The following is a 25064-nucleotide window of genomic DNA, read 5'->3' as shown; positions in this document are numbered from 1 at the left end:
AAATGTCAGGACCCAATGCCAGCACTTTGTTAGTTCAGATGTTGGGATGAAATAAGTTGCTTGGAGGTCATTAAATAGTTGACAAAAGGAGGTTTATTTAGCCCTAATGTAGAAAAGTATATGCAACATGGATATAGTTGTAGCTCCCCTCATCTAGATATAGAAGCATTTGTGGTTGGCAGGCCAGGGTGTAGTGGTCTTCAGACATCCACCTAGTTGGAAGGACTCCAACACCCATGACCCCCAGGCAATTAGGAAGCTGTGCCAACATAGCCAGAGGCCAGCGGGAAGCTTCTAATTCTAAACCCAGGTAGAGGAGTAGAAGAAGCCTTGGTAGGTCCTATCACACATGATGAATCCCTACCTCCCACCCCAAGAGTAACACCCTCTCAGGGACCATGTTCTTCCTCTGACACTGGTTCCTGGCTTGCATTCACCCAAACTAGAACTTTTAATTGCTAGCTGTTTTCAGGTGTTAGCTATTTAAAGCCTTCTGTTGTATGACCAATTTTTGGCCCTTCACTTTGCTCCTCCTGACTCAGTCAGAGTGTTTATGCTTTGTAAGGACTTTACTGGGTGTTAATACTTTATTACCACATCAACACCTTGATGTCTTTAACTACATTTCATGTCTATATCAACTGAACTGGGGGTGAGGGCAGGAAACAGTTTCTCCTCTGCTTTTATCAACAAATACAACCTCTGCCAAAAGGGTTTAGACATAGGGCAAAGGAGAAGGGGGTGGGAGTGACCGCTGGGGCAGTCCTCTTTTCTCAGCTTCTCTAAGCTCCAAGCAGATTTCGGATTTTATTTGAAGTCTGTACTGCTGTGAGTGCTTTAAACCCTGACTTGGAAGGACCTTCACCTTGAAGGAGACTTGTGAGCAGGTGAGGTGGGAAGCAAAGCCAAGTTTGGAAGATGTAGAGGGGCAGAGACTTTGACCTTGGTAGATGATGGAGAAGGGTGGAAGATGGAGGCTCGTTGGTTGGTTGGTTGGTTGGTTGATTGTTGTCCTTCATTCTCAAAGAGGACCAAAATGATATCACTAAACCATAGAATCAAGTTACAATGTCTCTGACTGTGGCTGATCAGACCAATATGACCTCAGAATGTTCTACCACAGGTCAGGCACAAATAGTCCATGTGAACATTTGGGGTGGATTCTCTAAATTTGTGCATCTTAAGTTTCTTTTGAGCTACTTCAGTTCTGCTTTGCTCACAGAGCACAGCATAGTACCTTCTCTGATGAGGACATGCCATGCTGGACAGTCCTGTGCCAGTGTCTCCCATGTCACATAATCAATTCCAAAGTTCTTCAGAGAGCCCTCGAGAGTGTCCTCGTATCACTTGTTTTGGCCTCCATGTGAGCACTTGCCCTGTGTGTTCATAAAATAGTCTTTTGGGTACTTAGCAAGCTAATATATTCCTAACTTTGTCATCATGGCTTAAGTTGAGCACCATTAAGCACTGATGCAGGAACAAAGCTGTTGGTGAGATTGCTTTGTGCACTTTCCCCTATGTTTTTTTGGGGAACTGAGATTCACTTTCTTGCTGTCATCCCACTTACTATTTTGCTTTACCTGTTCTCTAATGGAAGGCTGGATGAAGAGGAAGCCAGTCACACTTGGGAAAGGGGGCTGCCCACCCCTATTTTTCCTTGTTGCATGTCCAAGTCCATTTGATAGCAATCCAAAAGGTGAACTACAATACAAAGGATAGAAAAAAGAGAATTGTATGGGAAACTATGAACTTTTATTATGCACAGTTTTTAAAAGTATACATTAAATTTAACAGAATGGTAACAAAACTTCCTTGTTTGTCTATATCCTCCACTGAGCTCCCTTCTGCTCTCTTCTGTGCATTTCAAAAAATGTTTCATTGAAGCTCTCTTTTTTCTTTTCTTTTGCATCTGTAACCTGGTTTGTGAGGGACCAATCCCTGCAGACTCAGAAAAGCTTCCAGAGCCCAGTTGCATGGATTTCTGAAAAAATTGTAGCTTAAAGGAAAAGCTCAGCAGGGGCATTTTGGTTTCAGTTTTCTCCATTGAGAAACATATTAGGAACATAATGGCAGATTGTAGATGGAGAGAGAGAGAGAGAGAGAGAGAGAGAGAGAGAGAGAGAGAGAGAGAGAGAGAAAGAGAGAGAGAGAGAGAGAAACAATGCAATCAGGCATTTTTCAATGCTAGTCCAGAACAAAGAGACTAGGTGTTTCAAGCAGTTGACTCCTTCATTGGCTGTTTCCCCAACCCATTCAAACTCCTGAGAAGGGGATATGGTTGGAACGGACTGAAACCTTGAACTGTTATCAAGTCAGGAGTTCTGCAAAAACCTGGGAAGGGTTTTATTCCCCTTTCTCTGTCTGACAGGTATTTATGCCAAGATTTTTCTTTGTTCTTTAAATTGCTCGTTATTCCTGATTTGCATTTCATTTTAAAAGCTAGTTTGCCCTTGATATAAAATTATGGCTGGTTGTAAAAGTCTTGTGTATGTTCTCAACTGTAAATGGGGAAACAGAAAGAGAAAAAGCTAGTGAATCAATTTTAGTATGCAAAGATAAAGAAAAGATGGAGGTTTGAACCTTGGCCTAAATCATTAGGATTCTGCCCAGCAATGGAAGATCTTGAGCTAAAATTTTAAGAGATTCTTATGGTTTTGATTTATTGATTTGTTTTTGACAAACTTCCCTAATAAAGCAAAATTTAAACTGGGGTTTTTCTGTCCTCAGGCAAAAGTGAACTGTGACATTGGCAATCTGATGAGGGGTTAAGGTGGGAGGCTGAAGAAGTTGGTAAAACACAATATCTTCCCCATTATTTTTTCCTCATCTATTCTTTGTGAAACAAGAGTAGTGACTAAAGATTACAACTGGAGGAGAAAAGTGGAGTTTAGGAAAAGCGGCCCTTTATTGTGGTTCATTCCTGTCTGACTCTTTGTGGCCCCATTTGGGGTTTTCTTGGCAAAGATACTAGAGTGGGTTTGCCATTTCCTTCTCCAGTTCATTTTACAGATGAGGACTGAGACAATCACAGTTAAGTGACTTGCCTAGAGTTACACAGCTAATAAGTGTCTGAGCCCAGATTTGAACAGGCCTGGTGCTCTAACCACTGAACAACACTGCTGCCCCTGAAGGTAGCCATAACTACCATCAAACACAGGGGTCAGATTGGAAAGTGAGTGTCTTCTTCTTCTTTTTCATCTCCTTCTCTTCCTCCTCCTCCTCTTCCTCCTCATCCTCCATTTTCTCCTCCTCCTCTTCTTCCTCCTCCTCTTTCTTGTTCTTGTTCTTCCATTGACTTCAAACCTTGCCAGATAGTGCCATCTACTGGTTACTATTACTATTGCTACCTCCTCCTTCCACAAATCTTACCTCACTCAATGCCAATGGAAGCCCTCTCTTGTAATAAAAACTATATAGTCAAGCAAAAAGAAATTCGCACATCACTGCATTTTGAAAATTGTCTCTCATTTTGTACCTTTAGTTCAGGAGTTCTCAACCTGGGGATTGTCAACTAATCTCTCAATGTAATTGGTTTCCTTAGAAATCCTATGTATTTTATTTTATGCATTTGAAAACATTATATCATGGGATCTGTAGACAACACCAGTCTACCAAAGGGGTCCATGATGCAAAAAAGATTAAGGTCTCTTGTTCTAGTCCATTGCTTCTCTGACAAGAGGTGAGAAGAATGCTTATTATCAGTCTTCTGAAGTCATGAATGCTTCATTTGCATTGATTACAGTTCTTAAGTGATTCAAAACTATTTTCCTTTAAAACATGGTAGTCACTGTAGAATTGGTTCTACTGCTCACTTCACTCTGTAGCAGTTCATATATGTCTTTTGAATTCATCATTTTTGCCATTTCTTAAGCAGCAATCACATTCCATTCCACTGATATGTTATAGAGAGGCAGCATGGAGTGGTAAAGAGCCAGCCTTGGAGTCAGGAAGAAGTGGGTTCAAGTCCTACCTCTGGAACACATTGACTGTGTGACTTTGGGCAAGTCACTTAACTTCTCATTGTGCAATGAGAATATTAGTTGAAGCATTGGTGGAGGGAGTTTCCACATCCGAAAGTTCCCTATACTAATGAAATCACAGCTTCAATCCTTATCCCTAATGTGAATTCCCTACGGTTCTTCAGAGTCTAGCAGTTCTTCAATTGGTAGACATTTGCTTTTGTTCCCAGTTCTTTCTCTGCTACAACAAAAGGGCTGTTAGAAATATTTTTGTAGGTATAAATCCTTTCTCACTGACCCCTTTAGTGTGTATGCCTAATAGTGGTATTACTGGGTCAAATGCTATGCGCAATTTGGTAACTTTGGGCGTATGCTTCCTAATTATTTTCCAGAATGGTTGGACCAATTCAAAACCGTATCAACAGTGCCTTCTTTTGTTGTGCTCCCATAGTCCCTTCAATGACGGCATTTTCCTTTTCTGTCACCTTTGTCAATCTCATTGTTGAACCCAGTTCTTATTGCCTTTCCAAAGTCTGTTAAATGTTTATTATAAACATTTACACTTCAAAAATGGGCAAACACTACAAATCAGGGCTTGATTTTATTGATGATCTAGATTTAAGTATATGGTGGAGAAAGTGTTAATAAGATTAAACTTAAGAGTATGTCCTTCATACATTATCTCCACACCCCCCTCCAAGCTGGTTGTTAAATATTTACTGACACACTCCTGTTCCTTCATCATCCTATTTTTAGCTATATTCTTTATTTTCAATCAACTATTCCTTTCTATACCCATATTATAGTCATGGGTTTCACCTCACCAAGTCTCAATGATACAACGAAGGCAAATTTGCTTCTTTGTGTTAGGCTGTCTAGCTTGTTTTGCTTGTGACCCATATTTTGTGCAGACACTTTTTGTGTATTTTTGTAAAGATATTTGAAGCCGTATTTATTTTGGCTCCGTTTTGTGATTTTTGTCTACTTTTGAACATCTCTAATGCTAATTTTCTTTTTACATTGTAACTTGTTTTTATGGTATCTAGCTCGGTGGATATAAATAGGCAGTTTCCTCCCACCCCTGTTCTTTTTTAGCTAAAAGCCCTCTGATTAGATTTGCAAAAGTCTAGGTAAAAACATTCTTACCAGGTCTTGTCAAGTACTCCTCTTTGCCTGGCCAGTGGACAAACTTTCAAAGAAAAGTTGGATGATCTCGAAGGCAGAAACTGTTGCATGGATTTTTTTCTTGGTTTTGTTTTGTTTTGTATCCTCATTGACTAGAATTGTGCTTCGCATATAGTAGATACTTAAGATATTGAACTAAAATTAAATTGCATTAAAAGTTAAATTGAATCAAAACTTTAGAATCAGTTTATAAGTTTGTTTGAAATTATGTTGTCTCTAGTAGAAATTTCTACTGTGTATATTGGGTTTGGTCTAGGTATTTTTCCTTAATTTGACTGGAGTGTTACTTATCCCTTCTTAAATAACACACCTCTAACACGAGGTGTTAGAATTCAGATGTAATGATTCCATTGTTGCTAATGATAAAACTAGATCATTGATGCTACCAGATAGTTTCCATTTATTGAGTGAAAGCATATGGTATAGTAGATAAGGTAGAGGCCTTAGAGTAAGGAAGACCTGAGTTTCAAATTTGAAATCTGATGTTTACTGGTTGTGTGATCACGGGCAAGTCTTTGAAGTTGTATCCCCAGTGACTGGTACGTGGTAGACACTTCACAAATTCTTGTCATTTGATTGGTTTATTGATACAAGCTTTCTGAGCCACAATTTTCTCATCTGTAAAATGGAGATAGCATTTCACAGGGATGCTAGGAGGCTCAAGTAAGATAGTATGTGGGTAGCAGGTTATTGAGAAATTATGAGACACGTCACAGGTAGTAAGGTTATAGGATCTGGAGTCCAACCACATTCACTTGCAGATCATCCAACCTCAATGTGCTACTTGACTCATTGCTATATATTTAATTTCATCCTCCAACTCTATAATACATTATGATAATTTATTCCTCATGAATATGTTTATAATTTTCTTTATTAATTGAATGTAAAAAAAAAACCATTGGTGTAGGACTCTCTGCTTATTGGTGGAGATGAATGTCCTGTGCTATGTAAGTGATGGGGTGGAGTTAAGAAGAACTGAGAGAGAGTTTCAGTTCTCAAGCAGTCCCCTTTGAGTCTCTTTTGGGACAAGTCCTCTTTGGGGACTCATCGAGCTTCAAGTGTTCTTTGGGACTCTTCAAGTGTTGAGTTGCTTTGGAAGCCTCTGGCTTCCAGTTTTGAGAAAAATGATGGAAGAGACAAACTCTACTTCCTGTTGCTGAAGGAAGAGACTCTGGGAAGAATAGCTTGTTGCTATAGAGATTGCAGGGAGTTTCTCATTAGATGACATCAAGGTTACTGTCTTGGTTGAACTGAATTATTTCTTTCTCAATAGGAGAGCTTCTTTATTCTGTATTGCCTGGATGTATTCTCCCGGGTATACTTTCTTTGATTTCTGGTTTGTTACAGTTTGAATAAATGGCTTTCTTTGCTATTTACTATATGCATTCATTGTGGAATTGATATTAAGTGGGAAAGAAATCAAGCCTTGGACACAGAGTTAGGGGTTTCCCTTCCCCCCAAAATTACAGTGATCAGAAGTTACCTTGAACCCAATCATATCCCTTAGACAAACAATATTTAAGGAAGCAGATATATTTATTTTTTGGAGGGGGGAAGGCAGGGCGATTGGGGTTAGGTGACTTGCCTGAGGTCAGACAACTTGTAAGTATATCAAGTGTCTGAGGCCAGATTTGAACTCAGGTCCTCCTGACTCCAGGGCCAGTGCACCACTTAGCTGCCCCAGCAGATATATTTCTAATTTGCTATCTACTCTCTCTGAGCAGAGCCGAGCGGCCTCTGGCCCAACTTCCTGCTTTCCATCTTGGCAGGAATGAAAGTCTCACTTGGATAATGGTGGAGGGAACAAGAGGTTAGAGATATCTACTCTGCCTCTTTTTGAGCCACACACCTGCAGGCCTCACCATATGTGGGCCCCTCTCTACACAGGGGGCTCACTCTCTTTTTTCTCTATAAAATTAGCATGATCACCTCAGTTGATTAAATATTAATTATTTAATAAAATGGAGAAATCTTCTTTCTCAGTAGTAGTTACTCTTGTAGCCTTTATAAATTCTGGGGATTCTTGTCTCTTTCTTGGTGATGTTCTAAAGTGGGCAGAGTTCTTAGGGAGCTCACAGCCTAGTAGGGGTTAAGCAAAAGCTTTTGTGGGAAAAGCTCACTGCATGGTTTGCCAACTATGCTAATTAGGTGGCCCAGGTGATATGAGGGTGGGATTAAGGAGGGGTTTGTTCTTAAAGGAACATACAATTTTTCTCCTTATTGAGCAGGTAGTTTACCCAGAATTCACTATGGGAAGGTGGGGGTGGGGAGAGAGAGAAGGAGGAAAAATGGGGAGAGGGGGGAGGGGTGGGTGACTCACCAGTGTGTTTTTAGGTCTGTAACATCATTAAGTCCACATTGATGGTCATGGCCTTCCTGTTTGTTACCTGTCAATGTCCTGTTTAAACAAGATAGTTTGGGGAGTTGATGTCTGTATCTCGACCTCTGGAATGTATTTGGTAACTGAGGGAGTCAGTATGTGATGGTTCTGTTGGTACAAGATAGTCCTGTTTAAACAAGGGAAATTCTACAGAGGTCAGCTTGTTCTTGTAACAGGGGGAGATAGTTTGCTTCACCGGGGCCCACTCATGGGTTACTGTCAGAGATGTGGTCTCTGGGCTGGGATCCAATCACTCCATCGGAAATTCTGAGTGGCTACAAACATTCCTGCAACTTCAGACTGGGGAACAATTCATCTGGCCCTGCTGCTTCTGTGGTCAGGGATATTGAGGCATTGCAAACAGTATCTGGTGGGCTGGGGATTGGGGCAGCTGCTGCTGAAACTGGGCGCTATTGAAGGTATTCTAAATATTCCTGTTGATGAGGTGCTTGGGTGCTTGTGCTTGGACCCTAATTCTAACAGCCTCTGGTTGGGTGCCTGTGCCTGGACCCCAGTTCTAAAACACATTCCGGCCCTAGAAGTTTCTCTTTAGCTAAAGGGCAGTGTGCCCCAGCAATACACTTATTTCTGCTCCTTCCTCAGTAAGCAACTGTGCCTATCTATAGACTGATTCCCAGATGCTGATAATTGACTGTACACTGAGTCATTACCATATTTGTTACTTATTGACCTTTCTAATATGTATCCTGGACATAGTATTTTGTCTAACAAGATATTAGATGAGAAGGTGCATAGAGACTGCTTGTTAGCTGTGACCGCTAGTTAACTTAGTGATATTTCACAGTCAAAACCACACCCCTAGTAGACCCCCTTGGGCTATTTCCCAGTGAACTCTGGGTAATATACCTGCACAGTAGATACAAAAAGTGCATGTTCCTTTAAGAACTGACCATCCCTTAACGATACCTTAACCACTCTCTAATGATACCCCAAAACACTTAATTGACATGTTTCACCCCTAAATCTCTTACAAAAGCTCTCCCTGCACCCCTCTAAGGTTGCAGGTTCCCTAAGAACTCTTGCCCGTTGGAAAGTGTAATAAAACTTTTGCCAACTTGATTTAGACAATGCTTGAGATCGTGAATTCATTCCAGGTGACCTTGCCCTGGGAACTTTGGTTTGGAATTCCTACATCCCTGGGTTTCTTTTCCCCCTCAGCACTGTGACTGCTCATGAAGCTATTGGAAGTACTCTAGCTAAAGCTGTTTCTTCAGCTGTTGTCCTCTATTCAGGGACTGGAAGGGGTGGTATGTGTGCTCTGGATGCGCCCTACCCACGACTGTGGCTTGAAAGAGGGCAAGGGGCTGAAGTCAGGCTCCTGGGCTCATAGAAGTCTCCTTCAACAGGGCTAAGGCTGTAGTTACTATCCCTGGGAATACAACACTTTTCACAAGGTTCATATTTGTCATCTTAGGTGAGGGAAAGTTGGATCTATTTGGCCAGGCTAACTGAGTATCTGGAGATTTTTCTCTAGACCTGGGCTGGGAGTTGGATTCTGAAGATTTTTTGAACCATGAGCCAAACCTCTGTATTCCTTGGCCTTGGAGCTGCCCAGGGAAATTAAAACCTTTATTTTCTTTCAGTTGTCTTGATTGTTTGGCTCTTTGGTTTTGAAACCAATTCTATATTCTAGATTGAGAAACACTGAAGCAGTTAGCAAGTTCACTTCTGATAGAATAGTTAAAATAGGGATTCTTGTGAAATCTACCAGGAAGAACATTCAGCTGAAATGTGTTAAATATAAATGCATTTCTTCTCTACCCCACCTTTTTTTTTTTAACTGCTCCTGGATGAGTCAGAGGTCAAAGCAGGTTCCAGCTTGGAAGGCTTCAGGGTGGCTGGCTAGCAAGTCTGTCTTGACTTGAAAGGAAGAAAGAGCTTGGGGATATCTTTCTGATACTATTGGCTTGAAGTCTCATTCTGGCATGTTTTCTCCAGTATCATTTACTAATGATTCGTGGGCTAGGATCAGTCAATAAACATTTAACTGTCTACTATGTACTAGGCACTGTGCTAAGCTCTGAGTGATACAAAAAGAGGTAAAATTGACAGTCCCTGCTCTCAAGCTCACAATCTAATGGGGGGGGGAGGGGAAAAGCTAATATGTACAAATAAGCTATATGTGGGATAAATAGGAAATAATTAACAGAGGGAAGGCACAAATTAAGAGGAGTTGGGGAAGGCTCCCTGTGAAAGATGAGATTTTAGTTGGGACTTGAAGGAAGCCAGGGAAGCCAGTAGGCAGAGATGAGGCAGGAGAGCATTTCAGGAATAGGAGACAAATCGGAGAAAACACTCTGAGTTGGGAGATGGAGTCTATCATTTGCAGAACAGCCAGGAGGCCAGTGTCATTGGATCAAAGAATACTAGGTGAGGAGTAAAGTGTAAGAAGACTGGAAAGGTAGGAGAGGGCTAGGTTATAAAAGGCTTCCAGTAGCAGCTGCCCCAACTCCCAGCCCACCAGATACTGTTTGTGATGCCTCAATATCCCTGACCACAGAAGCAGCAGAGCCAGATGAATTGTTCCCCAGTCTGAAGTTGCAGGAATGTTTGCAGCCACTCAGAATTCCTGACGGGGTGATTGGATTTTTTTATTTGATCTTACAGGCGATATAGGGTTAGTGGAGTATATTGAGTAGGGGGATGACGTGGTCAACTGCTTAACATCAATCAGCTTTTACAAAGAGATAGTTAATGGGAAAATATAGATTCTCTTATAAGAAATGTAAACATTTCCCCCTAATAGTCAGGGCACCCTGTACCACCTTGGTCCCTGAGGAGAAGATGCTCAAACCTAATGCAGTTGCTATGAAGTATTTGCCCTGACCAAATTCCCTCCCAGATGCAGCATAGCCAGTGGATGAATTGTTTTCTCTTGGTTGCCTTCAATCCAATACTGTGCTGGGTCAAGTAGATAGCTGAGGACTTCACTCCTTTACCAGGATAGGCTGCCTGCAAACCCTGGCATAGATTCCTGACATTGGAGCTTGGGTAGCTTGCTTTTCTGACCTTTCAAAGCTTACAAGATCCCAGTCTAGTCTAGTCCATCTCTAATACTTCCTCATCTAAGGCAGGAAAGAATATGCATAAGAGGGACCAGTTTCAGATGCCAGAAGTGATCACCATGGTACCCAGGAATTTGAGCCATGGAAACCTTGGAGCCAGAATTGCAAGCAGGGTGTTGTAGCCAGCCAGGCTGCCATGGAAACCCAGAGAAGCCAGGGTGCTTGAGAGTTGAGCCTGAGGGGGGGTTTGGACTTGGAACTGGGATTTTGTTCTAGAGAATTGAATTAAACTGTGAACTTAATCCTTTTCCTCTCCCCAGGAACAGAGGTGTAAGGAGGGAGGAGGATTATGCCTCACATGTGTTGGGGAAGTTGTATAATTATACCTGTTGAAATAAATATTTCAGTGTTATGCATATATGACTAATAGGAATCCTTTTGGCTAGTCCCCTGTTAAATTAGCCCAGAACTGAAAATTTCCTATCCATGGCAAATCAGCCTGGGTACATTTTGAACGAGTTATCTGTATCCTCAATCCAGAATCATTCCAGGGAGGGATCAACATTGTCTTTTTGAGCACTTTTTAAGAGTTCTTTTGTTTCCAGCAGACTGCTGGTTGTTTCTTTTAAAGGTAACCTATTGGTTTACTCCATTTATTAAGCGCCTACTATGTGGCAGGCTAAACTCTGGGAACAAAGAAAGGTAAAAATTAGTCCTTGTTTTTAAGGAACTCATGGTTTAATGGGAGGACAACATATAACAACTATTTAAATTGGAGATAATCCTAGAGGGAAGGCACTGGCATGAAATGGGAACTTGTTGTTAAGTCCTTGTAGTCATATCCAGCTCTTCATGATCCCATTTGGGATTTCCTCGGCAAAGATGCTTGAAGTGGTTTGCCATTTCCTTCTCCAGTTCATTTTACAGACGAGAAAAGTGAGGCAAACAGGGTTAATTGACTTGCCCAGGGTCACACAGTTAGTAAGTGTCTGAGGCTGGATTTAAATTTGGGAAGATGAGTTTTCCTGACTCCAGGCCCACTGTTCTATACACTCTACTACCTAGCTGCCCCAAATAGGAAGTACCAGAGGTCAAAGAAAGATAATCTTAGAAAAATATAAGCTGAGAGAAATCAAATACTCTGAGAAGCTCTACTCCCTTTGAAACATCCCATGCTGTTGCTTGAAAGAATAGCCCTTAGGACAAAGATTCTTAATCTAGGGTGCATGAATTAAAAAAAAATTTATAACCATTTCAAAATAATTGGTTTTCTCTGTAATCCTGTGCATTTTATTTTGTACATTTAAAAACATTCGGAGACTCAGACTACTGAAGGCGTCCATCACACAAAAAGGTTAAGAACTGTTGTCTTAGGGGTGAGAGCAGATGAGAGCTTCCTGCGAGTTCTGAGGCTGGGCATGTCTGCTTGCCATAGTAATGCTAGAAGTGCCTAAAACAGGCGGTTCTGAAGCCGGAGAACTCAGAATTTACTCCAGAGTTCCCCCTGCTGGTTAGACCTGTGTGTTGAGACAAAGCTATAATTTATCCCCCTTGGGACGTTTTCCAAAAGGAACTTGTTTTTGTAAGCTGTTGTTTTCCATGATTGCCTCATTTCTCCTCATGACAGGGAAATCTTGGATTTGCTGACTGAGGCTATTTTCCATTAATTAGACTTCTCTAAGGCACAATGATTATTGATCAATAAATAAATATTTATTAAGCATCTACTATGTGTTAGGTGCTGTGCTAAGTGCTGGGGGATTTAAAAAAAAAAGTAAAAGGCAGTCCCCACCTCAACAGTCTTATTTACAATCTAATGAGGGAGAAAACAAATATATACAAAGCAAGCTGTATGTAGGATAGATAGGAAATAATTAATAGAGGGAAGGCGCTGGAATCAAGAGGGACTGGGGAAAGTTGGAATTTTTAAAAAGCCAGGGAAGTCAGTAGTCTGAACAGGAGGAGGGAGAGCATTCCAAGTCTGGGGGACAACCGGAGAGGAGAGATGGCGTGTCAGGTTTGTGGAACAGCCAGGAGGCCAAGTGTCACTGGATTGAAGGGTGTTTGTGGAAGAGGAAGGTGTAAGAAGCCTGGAAAGGTAGGAGAGTATTAGGTCATGAAAGGCTGCGAATGCCAAACAGAGTGTTTTGTATTCATTTGGAGGCAATAGGAAGCCACTGGGGTTTATTGAGTCTCTACTCACGAGTGAGCCTGTGCTTTAGGAAAGTCACTTTGGTATGTGAATGTTGGATGCATGGATGGATTGGAGCAGAGAGAGACCTGAGGCAGGCAGGCCCACTAGCTGGCTATTGCAATAATTCGGGCAAGAGGTGATGAGGGCCGCTACTAGAGTGGTAGCAGTGCCAGAGGAGCGAAGGGAGGGTATATTTGATACTCCTGTTGACCTTTGCTCTAACTAGTCAATGATGACTACACAGAGGGAGCTGGTTTTGAAATTATTCCCATGTTGGTAATAAATAATTTTCTATTCATTAAGAGAAAGTCAACTTAAACTTCTGTGTTTGATGGTATTCAGCGCTCACCACATCCAACCCTCTCTCCGTATTTTTTTTAAAGAAGCAGGTGCAAGGTTTTTGAATAATCTATAAGCTTTTGGCTGCTTTCATTTCTTAATCCTGAACTACATTTTCTAAAAGACTTTTTCACCATCTTTTTAAGCCCACCTTTGCATCACAATCACTGAGTGTTAAAGTACATATTAATTTGGTTTTAAAGATAAATTCTGCTTCTTAATCCTCTGTGGCAGATTGATGCATAAGATGTAAGCTTCTCCTGTTGTTTAATAGGTGGCTTTCTATTACATTTAGGATGGAATATTATGGGGATATCTAGAAGGTGTAGTGGCTAGAGCACTGGATCTAGAGTCAAGAAGACCTGAGTTCAAATCCAGCCTCATTTCCTTACTAGCTGTGTGACCTTAGATAAATTACTTAACTTTTTTATGCCTCAGTTTCTTTATCTGTAAAATGAGGATAATAATAGTGCCTACCTTCCAGGACTTTTCTTTTACCCCATTTTCAAACTTCTTCAAGTCAAGTTTTTATTTATAACAATTAAAATTATAATTATAATGCTTTACAACAAGCATTTATTAAGTACTTATTATGTGTCAGGCACTGTGTTAAACTTTGGGGACAAAGAAAGGCAAAAACTAGTCTCTGCTCTCAAGGAGTCTAATGGGGAGCCAACATATAATAACAACGTACAAACAAGATATACCGCATTGCGCTGCATAATTGTTGAAGATTTTGTGCCAATTTTTTGCCAAAAAGTGAGGTGCGACCCTTATGTGGAGCTTTAAAAAATTGTGCCGGTATTACTTAAAAATCATTTATCACTGAACTGTCTTTGGTGCAAGATTAGGATGCACGGAATACTTGTGAATATATGTTAAAACTGGAAAGATACCAATCTTAGCATATCATGAGATTCACTGGTGGCAGCTTTGCCTGCCTGCCTGCTCCCCTTTCGCCTTTGGGTCTTCATTGAGTTCAGTGACACTGCAGTTAGTACTGCAGTGCTCTAAACAAACCATGCAAGTTGGCTTTTGTAAATATACTGACAATGTGCGCCTGAGAATTCTGGGCTTGCAGCTTGCAATGGGTGCTCGAGAGAAGTGCATATCCATATGCCACTGGTAAATACGTTGCTGCTCTGGTGTGAGAAACAGAAGTATACCATGCTACAATTATATGACCAATGGTTAGAAACCAATTTTGAACTTAAAAAAAAAACTACACCAAAAAAACAGGGTGTGATGATTATGTGGTAAAATATGGCAGACAGAATAAATTGGAGATAACCTCAGAGGGAAAGCACTGGCATTAAATGGAATGTTGTTGTTGTGGTTTGGTCATTTCAGTCATGTCTCACTCTTAGAAACAGATTGGGGCAGCTAGGTGATGCAGTGAGTAGAGTGCTGATCCTGCTGTGAGGATAAATTGAGATAGGATATATAAAGTGCCTTGCAAATCCTAAAGTCCTATGTAAATGTTAGCTATTATTACTTAAACGCATCTGCTTGCTTTTTAAAGATTTCACAACCTGGTCCTTTCCTGTCTCCCTTGTCCCCTTATATCTTTCATTTCACATACCCTGTGGTCTAGTCATATTGGTCTACTTGGCATTCCTTACACACGACACTATTATCTCCCACCTTCATGCCTTTGCACTGGCTATCCCACATGCCTAGAATGTTGTCTCTCCTCCTTTTAGGATTCTTGGCTTTCTTCAAATGAAAATTCAGTTTGCACAAAGGGGAGGCAAGCCAGCTTAGCTGAAGTAGCAACACAGAAAGAAGAAGGGACAGAGACAGAGACAGAGGCAGAGACAGAGAGAAGAGGCATCATGTGCCAGGCAAGTTAAACCACCACCACTTTAACTACTAGCACCCATCAGACCCTGATGGGGACAGCCCAGCATCTCAGTTGATCCTAAGAGCCTTGGGAATAGCAATATTTCCAGGCCAGTTCCCTCAGCAACCCCCGTGGAGATAGATGTAGCTGGACAACTGCTCCTGCAGGCGCAATAGCCACAGTTACTGAAGACCCAGAAAGAAAAGCTCATGCCACCACTGTCCTTGGCACTGTTAAATAGTTCAACCAACTAGAAACTGATACTCTTATCTTTCTAAATGACATTACAGAAGAGACATTAGCATCTGTTTTTCCACTATAACCTAAGGACCATGAGGTCTTTCTAGCAGACTTACAGTTGAAACCTTCCACATAGGATGGCTCTCCTTCATCAGAATGTAAACCCCTTGAGAGCAGGGACTGTCTTACTCTTCTCTTTATATTCCCAGCACTTAGCACAGTGCTTTGTGTCGAGTAAGCATCCTCCAAATGCCACTTTCTACAGGAGGCCTTTCCTGGTCCTCTGGGCAGTACTGAGCCTTCTCCTCTGAGATTGCCTTCAAATTACTCTGTATGTATTTTGCATGTACCTGTTTATGTATGTGTTTTCTATTAGAATATAAGCTCCTTGAGGGCAGGAGGTTTTTTTTTTTAAGTTTTCTTTGTATCCCCAACTCTTTTTTTAAAATAGTATTTTTTCACCAATTACATGTAAGGAGGATTTTTGGCATTCATTTTTACAAGATCTTGAGTTCCAAATTTTTCTCCTTCCCTCCCTACCTCTCTTCTGAAAATGGTAGGCAGTTTGATATAGGTTATACATGTGCTATCATGTAAAATATATTTCCATGTTAGTCACAGTTGTGAAAGAAGAAACATATTGGGGCAGCTAGGTGGTGCAGTGAATAGAGCGCTGGCCCTGGAGTCAAGAGGACCTGAGTTCAAATGTGGCCTCAGACACTTGACACACTTACTAGCTGTGTGACCTTGGGCAAGTCACTTAACCCCAATTGCCCTGCCTTCTCCCCACAAAAAAGAGAAACAGATCAAAGGGAAAAAAATGAAAAATAATAAAGTAAGTGAAAAAAATGCTTTGATCTGCAGTCAGGGTCCATCAGTCTTTTATCTGGATGTGGATAGCAGAGTCGTTCATAGCTGATTATCACACAGTATTGCTGATACTGTGTACAATGTTTAATTTAATGTAATCAAAATCATCCATTTTGTATTTCATAATGTTCTCTAACTCTTATTTGGGCAGTTTTCCTTGATAATTTCTTGAAAGTTCATATTTAGGCTTTTTTTTTATCGTGGCTTTCAGGTAGTCCAATAATTCTTAAATTATCTCTCCTGGATCTGTTTTTCCAGTTCAGTTGCTTTTCCAATGAGATAGTTCACATTTTCTTCTATTTTTTCATTCTTTTGATTTTGTTTTATTGTTTCTTGATGTCTTATGGAGTCATTAGCTTTCACTTGTCCAATTCTAATTTTTAAGGAATTCTTTTCTTTAGTGATTTTTGTGCTTCCTTTTGCATTTGGCCAATTCTACTAAACAGGGTTTGCACAAACAAAACCAATGCAACCAAGATTAGAAGGGAAGCAGAAAGCTAAGAAACAATTTTTACAGCCAGTGTCTCTGATAAAGGCCTCATTTCTAAAATATAGAGAGAACTGAGTAGAATTTATAAGAATACAAGTCATTCCCCAATTGATAAAGGGTCAAATAATATAAACGGGCAGTTTCCAGACGAAGAAATTAAAGCTATCTATAGTCATATGAAAAAATGCTCTAAATCACAATTGATTAGGGAAATGCAAATCGAAACAACTCTGAGGTACTACATCACACCTATCAGATTGGCTAACATGACCAAAGAGGAAAATGATAAATGCTGGAGAAGATGTGGGAAAATTGGAATGCTAATGCATTGTTGTGTATACCCTATGATCCAGCAATACCACTACTAAGTCTTTTTCCAAAAGAGATCATTAAAAAGGTAAAAGGACCTACTTGTGCAAAAATATTTATAGCAGCCCTCTATCTGGTGGCAAATTATTGGAAGTTGAGGGGATGCCCACAAATGGGGAATGGCTGAACCACACGAATGTAATGGAATACTATTGTGCAGTAGGAAATGATGAATGGGCAAATTTCAGAAAAACCTGGGAAGACTTACATGAACTGATGCTGAGTGAAGTGAGCAGAACTAGGAGAGCATTGTTGGTGGAATTGTGAACTGATCCAACCATTCTGGAGAGCAATTTGGAACTATGCCCAAACATTGTCAGTATATTTACAAAAGCCAACTTGCATGGTTTGTTTAGAGCACTGCAGTACTAACTCCTTAAAAAAGTACTTATTTGGTCATAAATTCTTCACTTTTCCATAAATCTGACAGGTAAACTATTTCTTGCTCTCCTAATTTGCTTATAGTCTCATCCTTTATGTCTAAATCAAGTGCCCATTTTGATCTTATCTTGGTATATGGTGTAAGATGTTGGTCTATGCCTAATTTCTGCCATACTGTTTTCCAATTTTCCCAGCAGTTTTTGTCAAAAAGTGAGTGCTCATCCCAGAAGCTGAAGTCTTTGGGTTTATCAAACAGTAGATTACTATAGTCATTGTCTATGGGGTCTTGTGTACTTAACCCATTCCACTGATTCACTACTCTTTTTCTTAGACATTACCAAGTAGTTTTTAAGGTTGCTGCTTTATAATACAGTTTAAGATCTGATAGGGCTGTGGCACCTTCTCTTGCATTTCTTTTCATTATTTCTCTTGATATTCTGGATCCTTTGTTCTTACAGATGAATTTTGTTATTATTTTTTCTGGCTCCATAAAATAATTTTTTGGTATTTTGATTGGATTTCTCTATATATTTGAGAAATGAGACCTTTATCAGAGAAACTTGCAGTAAATCTTTTTCAGTTATGATTATGATTTTCCTCCATCCTATTTTCCCAGTTTATACTATCCCCCCTCTCCTTTCATGTTGTCCATTCTCAAAAGTGTTTTGTTTCTGACTACCACCTCCCCAAATCTGTCCTCCCTTCTATCATCTCCCTCTCAACCACCTTCTCTTATTCCCTTCCCATGCTACTTTCCTGTAGGGTATGATGGATTTCTATACCCAACAGAGTGTGTATGTTATTCTCTCTTTAATCCAATTCTGATAAGAGTAAGGTTTAAGTGCTCCATCCCCCTCCCCAACTTTCTTCATATTTCTCTCCACTGTAAAAGCTCTTTTGCACCTTTTTTATGTGAGATAATTTACCCTGTTCTACTTCTCCCTTTCCCCTTCTCCCAGTGCATTCCTCTTTCTCATCTCTTAATTTTATTTTTACTGATATCATCTCCTCATTTTTTTATTTTTTATTTTTTGGTTTTTTTTTTTTTGGCAGGGCAATTGGGGTTAAGTGACTTGCCCAAGGTCACACAGCTGGTACATGTGTCAAGTGTCTGAGGCTGGATTTGAACTCAGGTCCTCCTGACTCCAGGGCCAACGGATATCATCTCCTCATATTCAATTACAACTCTGACCTCTATCTATGTATACTCCTAACTTTCCTAATAATGAAAAAGTCTGTAGGAGTTATAAGTATTATCTTCTCATGTAGGAATGTAAATATTTTAACTGTATTGAATCATTTATGATTTCTCTTTCCTGTTTACCTTTTTACACTTCTCTTGAGTCTTGCATTTGACAGTCAAATTTCTATTTGGCTCTAGTCTTTTCATCAGCAATGCTTTAAAGTCTTTTATTTCATTGAAATAATTGCTAATAATTACTAAATAATTGCATTTTTTTCCTCCTGAAGGATTATGCTCAATTTTGCTGGGTAGGTTATTCCTCGTTGTAATCCTAACTCCTTTGCCCTTCAGAATATTATAGTCTAAGCCCTCTAATCCTTTAATATAGAAACTGATAAATCATGTGTGATCCTTACTTTGGCTCCATGATATTTCAGGTTTATTTTTTCTGGCTGCTTGCAATATTTTCTCCTTGACCTGGGAACTCTAGAATTTGAGTATAATATTCTTAGGATTTTTCATTTTGGATCTCTTTCAGGTGGTGATTGGTGGATTCTTTTAATTTTTATTTTACCTTCTGGTTCTAGAATATTAGGGCAGTTTTCCTTGATAATTTCTTGAAAGTTCATATTTAGGCTTTTTTTTTATCGTGGCTTTCAGGTAGTCCAATAATTCTTAAATTATCTCTCCTGGATCTGTTTTTCCAGTTCAGTTGCTTTTCCAATGAGATAGTTCACATTTTCTTCTATTTTTTCATTCTTTTGATTTTGTTTTATTGTTTCTTGATGTCTTATGGAGTCATTAGCTTTCACTTGTCCAATTCTAATTTTTAAGGAATTCTTTTCTTTAGTGATTTTTGTGCTTCCTTTTGCATTTGGCCAATTCTACTTTTTTAAGGAGTTCTTTTCTTCAGTGAATTTTTTTTTTAAATGCAATTTATTTATTTAACATATTTGGTTTTCAGCATTGATTTTCACAACATTTTGAATTACAAATTTTCTCCCCATTTCTACCCTCCCCCCCACTCCAAGATGGCTTATATTCTGGTTGCCCTGCTCCCCAGTCAGCCCTCCCCTCTATCACCCCCCTCCCCTCTCATCCCCTTTTCCCTTCCTTTCTTGTAGGGCAAGATAAATTTCTACCCCCCATTGCCTGTGTATCTTATTTTTTAGTTGCATACAAAAACTTTTTTTGTTTTTGAACATCTGATTTTAAAACTTTGAGTTCCAAATTCTCTTCCCTCTTCCCTTCCCACCCACCCTCCCTAAGAAGTTGAGCAATTCAACCTAGGCCACACATGTATTATTATGTATAACCCTTCCACAATACTCATGTTGTGAAAGGCTAACTACATTTTGCTCCTTCCCAACCCATTCCGCTTTATTGAATTTTCTCCCTTGACCCTGTCCCCTTTCCAAAGTGTTTGTTTTGATTACTTCCACCCCCATCTGCCCTCCCCTCCATCATCCCCCCGCCCTTTTATTTTTTTTTTATCTTCCTCCCTCTTCTTTCCTGTGGGGTAAGATACCCAACTGAGTATGTATGGTATTCCCCCTCAGGCCAAATCTGATGAGAGCAAGGTTCACTCATTCCCCCCTCACCTGCCCTCTCCCCTCCTCCCATAGAACTGCTTCCTCTTGCCACCTTTATGCGAGATAATCCACCCCATTCTATCTCTCCCTATCTCCCTCTCTCAGTATGTTACTCTCTCATCCCTTAATTTCATTTTATTTCTTTTAGATATCTTCCCTTCATCTTCAACTCACCCTGTGTCTGCTCTCTCTCTTTTACATATATATATATAAACACATATATATATACACATACATACACATACATACATATACACATAGATATATACATACATACACATTCACTTATATATATACATAAACATATACACACACACACACATATATATACATATATACATATATATATATATATATATATATATATATATATATATATGCATATTCCCTTCAACTACCCTAATACTGAGGTCTCATGAATCATACTCATCATCTTTCCATGTAGGAATGTAAACAAAACAGTTCAACTTTAGTAAATCCCTTGCAATTTCCGTTTCTTGATTACCTTTTCATGCTTCTCTTGATTCTTGTGTTTGAAAGTCAAATTTTCTATTCAGTTCTGGTCTTTTCACTGAGAAAGCTTGAAAGTCCTCTATTTTATTGAAAATCCATATTTTGCCTTGGAACATGATACTCAGTTTTGCTGGGTAGGTGATTCTAGGTTTTAATCCTAGCTCCATTGACCTCCGGAATATCGCATTCCAAGCCCTTCGATCTCTTAATGTAGAAGCTGCCAGGTCTTGGGTTATTCTGATTGTGTTTCCACAATACTCAAATTGTTTCTTTCTGGCTGCTTGCAGTATTTTCTCCTTGATCTGGGAGCTCTGGAATTTGGCAACAATATTCCTAGGAGATTTCTTTTTGGGATCTATTTGAGGAGGCAATCGATGGATTCTTTCAATTTCTATTTTGCCCTGTGGCTCTAGAATATCAGGGCAGTTCTCCTTGATAATTTCCTGAAAGATGGTATCTAGGCTCTTTTTTTGATCATGGCTTTCAGGTAGTCCAATAATTTTTAAATTATCTCTCCTGGATCTATTTTCCAGGTCAGTGGTTTTTCCAAGGAGATATTTCACATTGTCTTCCATTTTTTCATTCCTCTGGTTCTGTTTTATAATATCCTGATTTCTCATAAAGTCACTAGCTTCCACTTGCTCCAATCTAATTTTTAAAGTAGTATTTTCTTCAGTGGTCTTTTGGACCTCCTTTTCCATTTGGCTAATTCTGCCTTTCAAGGCATTCTTCTTCTCATTGGCTTTTTGGAGCTCTTTTGCCGTTTGAGTTAGTCTGTTTTTTAAGGTGTTGTTTTCTTCAGTGTATTTTTCAGTATTTTTTTGGGTCTCCTTTAGCAAGTCATTGACTTGTTTTTCATGGTTTTCTCGCATCCTTCTCATTTCTCTTCCCAATTTTTCCTCTACTTCTCTAACTTGCTTTTCCAAATCCTTTTTGAGTTCTTCTGTGGCCTGGGGCCAGTTCATGTTTTTCTTGGAGGCTTTTGTTGTAGGCTCTATGACTTTGTTGTCTTCTTTAGGCTGTATGTTTTGGTCTTCTTTGTCACCAAAGAAAGAATCCAAAGTCTGAGACTGAGTCTGGGCGCGTTTTCGCTGCCTGGCCATATTCCCAACCAACTAACTTGACCCTTGAGTTTTTCAGTGGGGTATGACTGCTTGTAGATTACAGAGTTCTATGTTCCACGTTTGGGGGGGAGGTGCCAGCTCTGTCAGAGCCACAATCCTCCTTCCCCAAGGACCCCCAGTCCAGACTGGGCTCAGATCTTCAGCAGGCTGTTGCACTCCTGCTTTGATCCGCCACTTAATTCCTCCCACCAGGTGGGCCTGGAGCCAGAAGTAACAACAGCTGTAGCTGCCCCACCTCCGCTGCCCCCGGGGCTGGAAGCCGAACCGCGAACTCCTTCCACTCCCGCAGCTTTTCCCACTAACCTTCTCCGCTGTTTTTGGTGTTTGTGGGTTGAGAAGTCTCGTAACTGCCGCAGCTCACTGAATCAGGGTGCTAGGGCCCCCTCCGCCCGGCTTCTGGTCTGGATCATCCACGCCGCTCAGGCTGGGCTCTGCTCCACTCCGTTCCCAGCTCCCAGCTCCCAGCTCCGTGTGGAATAGACTTCACCCAGAGACCATCCAGGCTGTCCTGGGCTGGAGCCCTGCTTCCCTCTGCTGTTCTGTGGGTTCTGCCATTCTAGAATTGGTTCAGAGCCATTTTTATAGGTTTTTGGAGGGACTTGGGTACGGAGCTCACTCTAGTCCGTGCTTACCAGCCGCCATCTTGGCTCCACCCCATCTCTTCAGTGAATTTTTGTACCACTTTTTCAATTTCCATTTCCTTTTTAAAGAGTACTTCCCTTCACTGGATTTTTGTGCCACTTTTACCATTTGTCTTACTCTGTTTTTTAAGGTGTTATTTTCTTCATTTTTTTGGTACCTCCTTTACCAAACTGTTAACTCTTTTTTTGTTCTTTTCCAAATTTTTCCTCTACCTTTCTTATTTTATTTTTAAAATCCTTTTTTTTGGGCCTGTGACCAATTCACATTTTTCTTTGAGGCTTTGGATGTAGCACTTTTGACTTTATTGTCTTCTTCTGAGTTTGGGTTTTGAACTACCCTGCCATAATAGTAACTTTCTATGGTCAGGTTCTTTTTTTTTGTTGTATGCTCATTTGCCAGCTTATTCCTTGACTTTTAACTTTATGGTAAAATTGGGCTTCATTCCTGGGATAGAGGGGACACTGTTCCAAGCTTCAGGCTTTTCTTATTGCTGTTCTCAGAGCTAGTTCTCAGTTTTTCCAACATGGTATGATGTAAGGAGAGGTGTAACCACTGCTCTCTTGGCTTGTACTCTGGCCTGTGAGTGGCCACAATTGCTCTTTTCCACCCTGGAATTGTGACCAGAGTCCTCACTCCCCTGTGGCTTCAAGTTCTGGTGTACTAGTTCTCTTGCTCACTCTGGGACTGAAACCCAGGGCTGCAACTTGGATCTGTGTATGAGCAATGCAATATAATCCTTCATCCGGTGCCAGCAAGGAGATCCCTATGATCTTCTAACTAGTCATCCAACCTCCTTGCTGCAGTGGGCTGAGAGCTCAGGAAGCCCCTGCTGTGCTACTGATTCTATTGCGCCAAAGGCCTGTTGCTAATTTGCTTGGACAGAGCCTGAGCTGGATGCACTGGACTGTGTTCCACTCTTACCCTGTTGTGACAGACTTTTCCTGTCAACCTTCTAAGTTGTCTTGGTCTGGAAAATTGTTTCACCCCATCCTTTTGTGGGTTCTGCCACTCTAGAATTCATTTTGAGGTATTATTTAAAGTTGTTGGGAGTGGCATTTGGGAGAGTTCAGATAAGTCCCTGTCTTTTCTCCGTTATCTTGGATCTGCCTCCTGCTTGTATATTTTTTGAGCCATTCTCTTCTTCTGAGTTTGAGTATTGAGCTTCCTTGTTGCCATAGTACTTCCTAATGATGGGCCATTTTTTTGTTTGTTAATTCTTCCAGCCTACTTCTTGACTTTAAACTTCATGTTATTGCTAGGCTTTGGATACTTTTGAGGGTAGTGGGGATACATAGCCTAAGCGTCAGTCCCCTTACCTCCTTCTGCTGCTTTCATAGCTCTATTTGGCATCCTGAAAGCTTTCTGTGCTCCCTGCTGGTGTAATCCACAAGGTGATCTGGTCACTGACCACCTGGTCTGAGTTCTGCAAGTTCCTGACACAGGTTTGGTCTATTGGTTTATTTCTGGTTGGGAATTTCAGTAGCTTGCTGCTGGACTCAACCACTACTGGCATGCTGGGAGGCTCTGAAGGTTCAGTGTGGCTCAATTGAAGGCATTCTTCTTTGGCTTCATTATTCTCCTGGGCTCTGATCCACACAGCTATCATGTGCTTCCCAGAACTTGTTTTAGGCTCAGTCACAGCCAGAACCAATGGTCAATTTTGTTATTCTTCACCCTATATCTGTGGCCCAGCACTATGTGGAGGGTGGCACTCATACCTGCACCCAATACTTGCTCAAGAATTACCTGGGATCTCTTTCTGGTGTTTTATTGGAGACCTCTGTCTGTCCCTGGGCACTGGAATGTTCCCCTCTTCTTCTGCGGCAGCCCTGAGCTCATGGCTAGACCTCCTCCTCAGTGTCCACAGACTTTTGTCCTTATCCTTCAGCTGCCCTGGGCTGGAAAAATGACTCATTGTGACTTCTTGGCTTTCTTGATCAGAATTCAGTATGGTACATTTTATTGAGGAGGTATGGAGAACTGGACTTTAAAGCTTCCTTTTGCTCTGCCATCTTCACTGGACTTCTACTTTTTTCTTTCCTGCTAAACCTCATTATAAACCTACTCTTTCTTTTTTATTATTATTATTTTAAATTTATTTATTTAATTTATTTAATATATTTAGTTTTCAGCATTGATTTTCACAAGAGTTTGAATTTTGAATTTTCTCCCCGTTTCTACCCACCCCCCCACTCCAAGATGGCATATATTCTGGTTGCCCCATTCCCCAGTGAGCCCTCCCTTCTGTCACCCCACCCTCCTCCCATCCCCCTTTCCCTTCCTTTCTCGTAGGGCAAGATAAATTTCTATGCCCCATTGCCTGCGTATCTTGTTTCCTAGTTGCATGCAAAAACTTTTTTTTTTGTTTTTTGAACATCTGTTTTTAAAACTTTGAGTTCCAAATTCTCTCCCCTCTTCCCTCTCTGCCCATCCTCCCTAAGAAGGCAAGCAAACATAGGCTACATGTGTATCATTATGTAAAACCCTTCCACAATACTCCTGCTGTGAAAGACTAACTGTATTTTGCTCCTTCCTAACCTATCCCCCTTTATTCAGTTTTCTCCCTTGACCCTGTCCCTTTTCACACAAAACACAAAAGTGTTTGTTTTTGATTACCTCCTTCCCCTGTCTGCCCTCCCTGCTATCATCCCCCCTTTTTTATCTTCTTCCTCCTTCTTTCCTGTGGGGTATGATACCCAACTGAGTGTGTATGGTATTCCCTCCTCAGGTC

The 25064-nt window shown here is 40.6% G+C and overlaps 1 protein-coding gene across 3 annotated transcripts in view; it reads left to right on the top strand.

Annotated features, from left to right (window-relative positions):
- The first annotated feature begins 768 nt into the window (after positions 1-768).
- Positions 769-25064, top strand: part of GABBR1 (gamma-aminobutyric acid type B receptor subunit 1) — a 56842-nt gene continuing 32546 nt past the window's right edge. For all 3 annotated transcript variants that reach the window (XM_036769038.1, XM_036769039.1, XM_036769041.1), the window contains exon 1: positions 769-887. The gene's annotated coding sequence lies outside the window, so the exon portion shown is untranslated. The remainder of the gene's footprint in view (positions 888-25064) is intronic.

The sequence above is a fragment of the Trichosurus vulpecula genome, chromosome 7 (genome assembly GCF_011100635.1).
Source record: "Trichosurus vulpecula isolate mTriVul1 chromosome 7, mTriVul1.pri, whole genome shotgun sequence".
Taxonomy (NCBI): domain Eukaryota; kingdom Metazoa; phylum Chordata; class Mammalia; order Diprotodontia; family Phalangeridae; genus Trichosurus; species Trichosurus vulpecula.
This window is presented reverse-complemented; position numbering and strand designations above follow the sequence as displayed.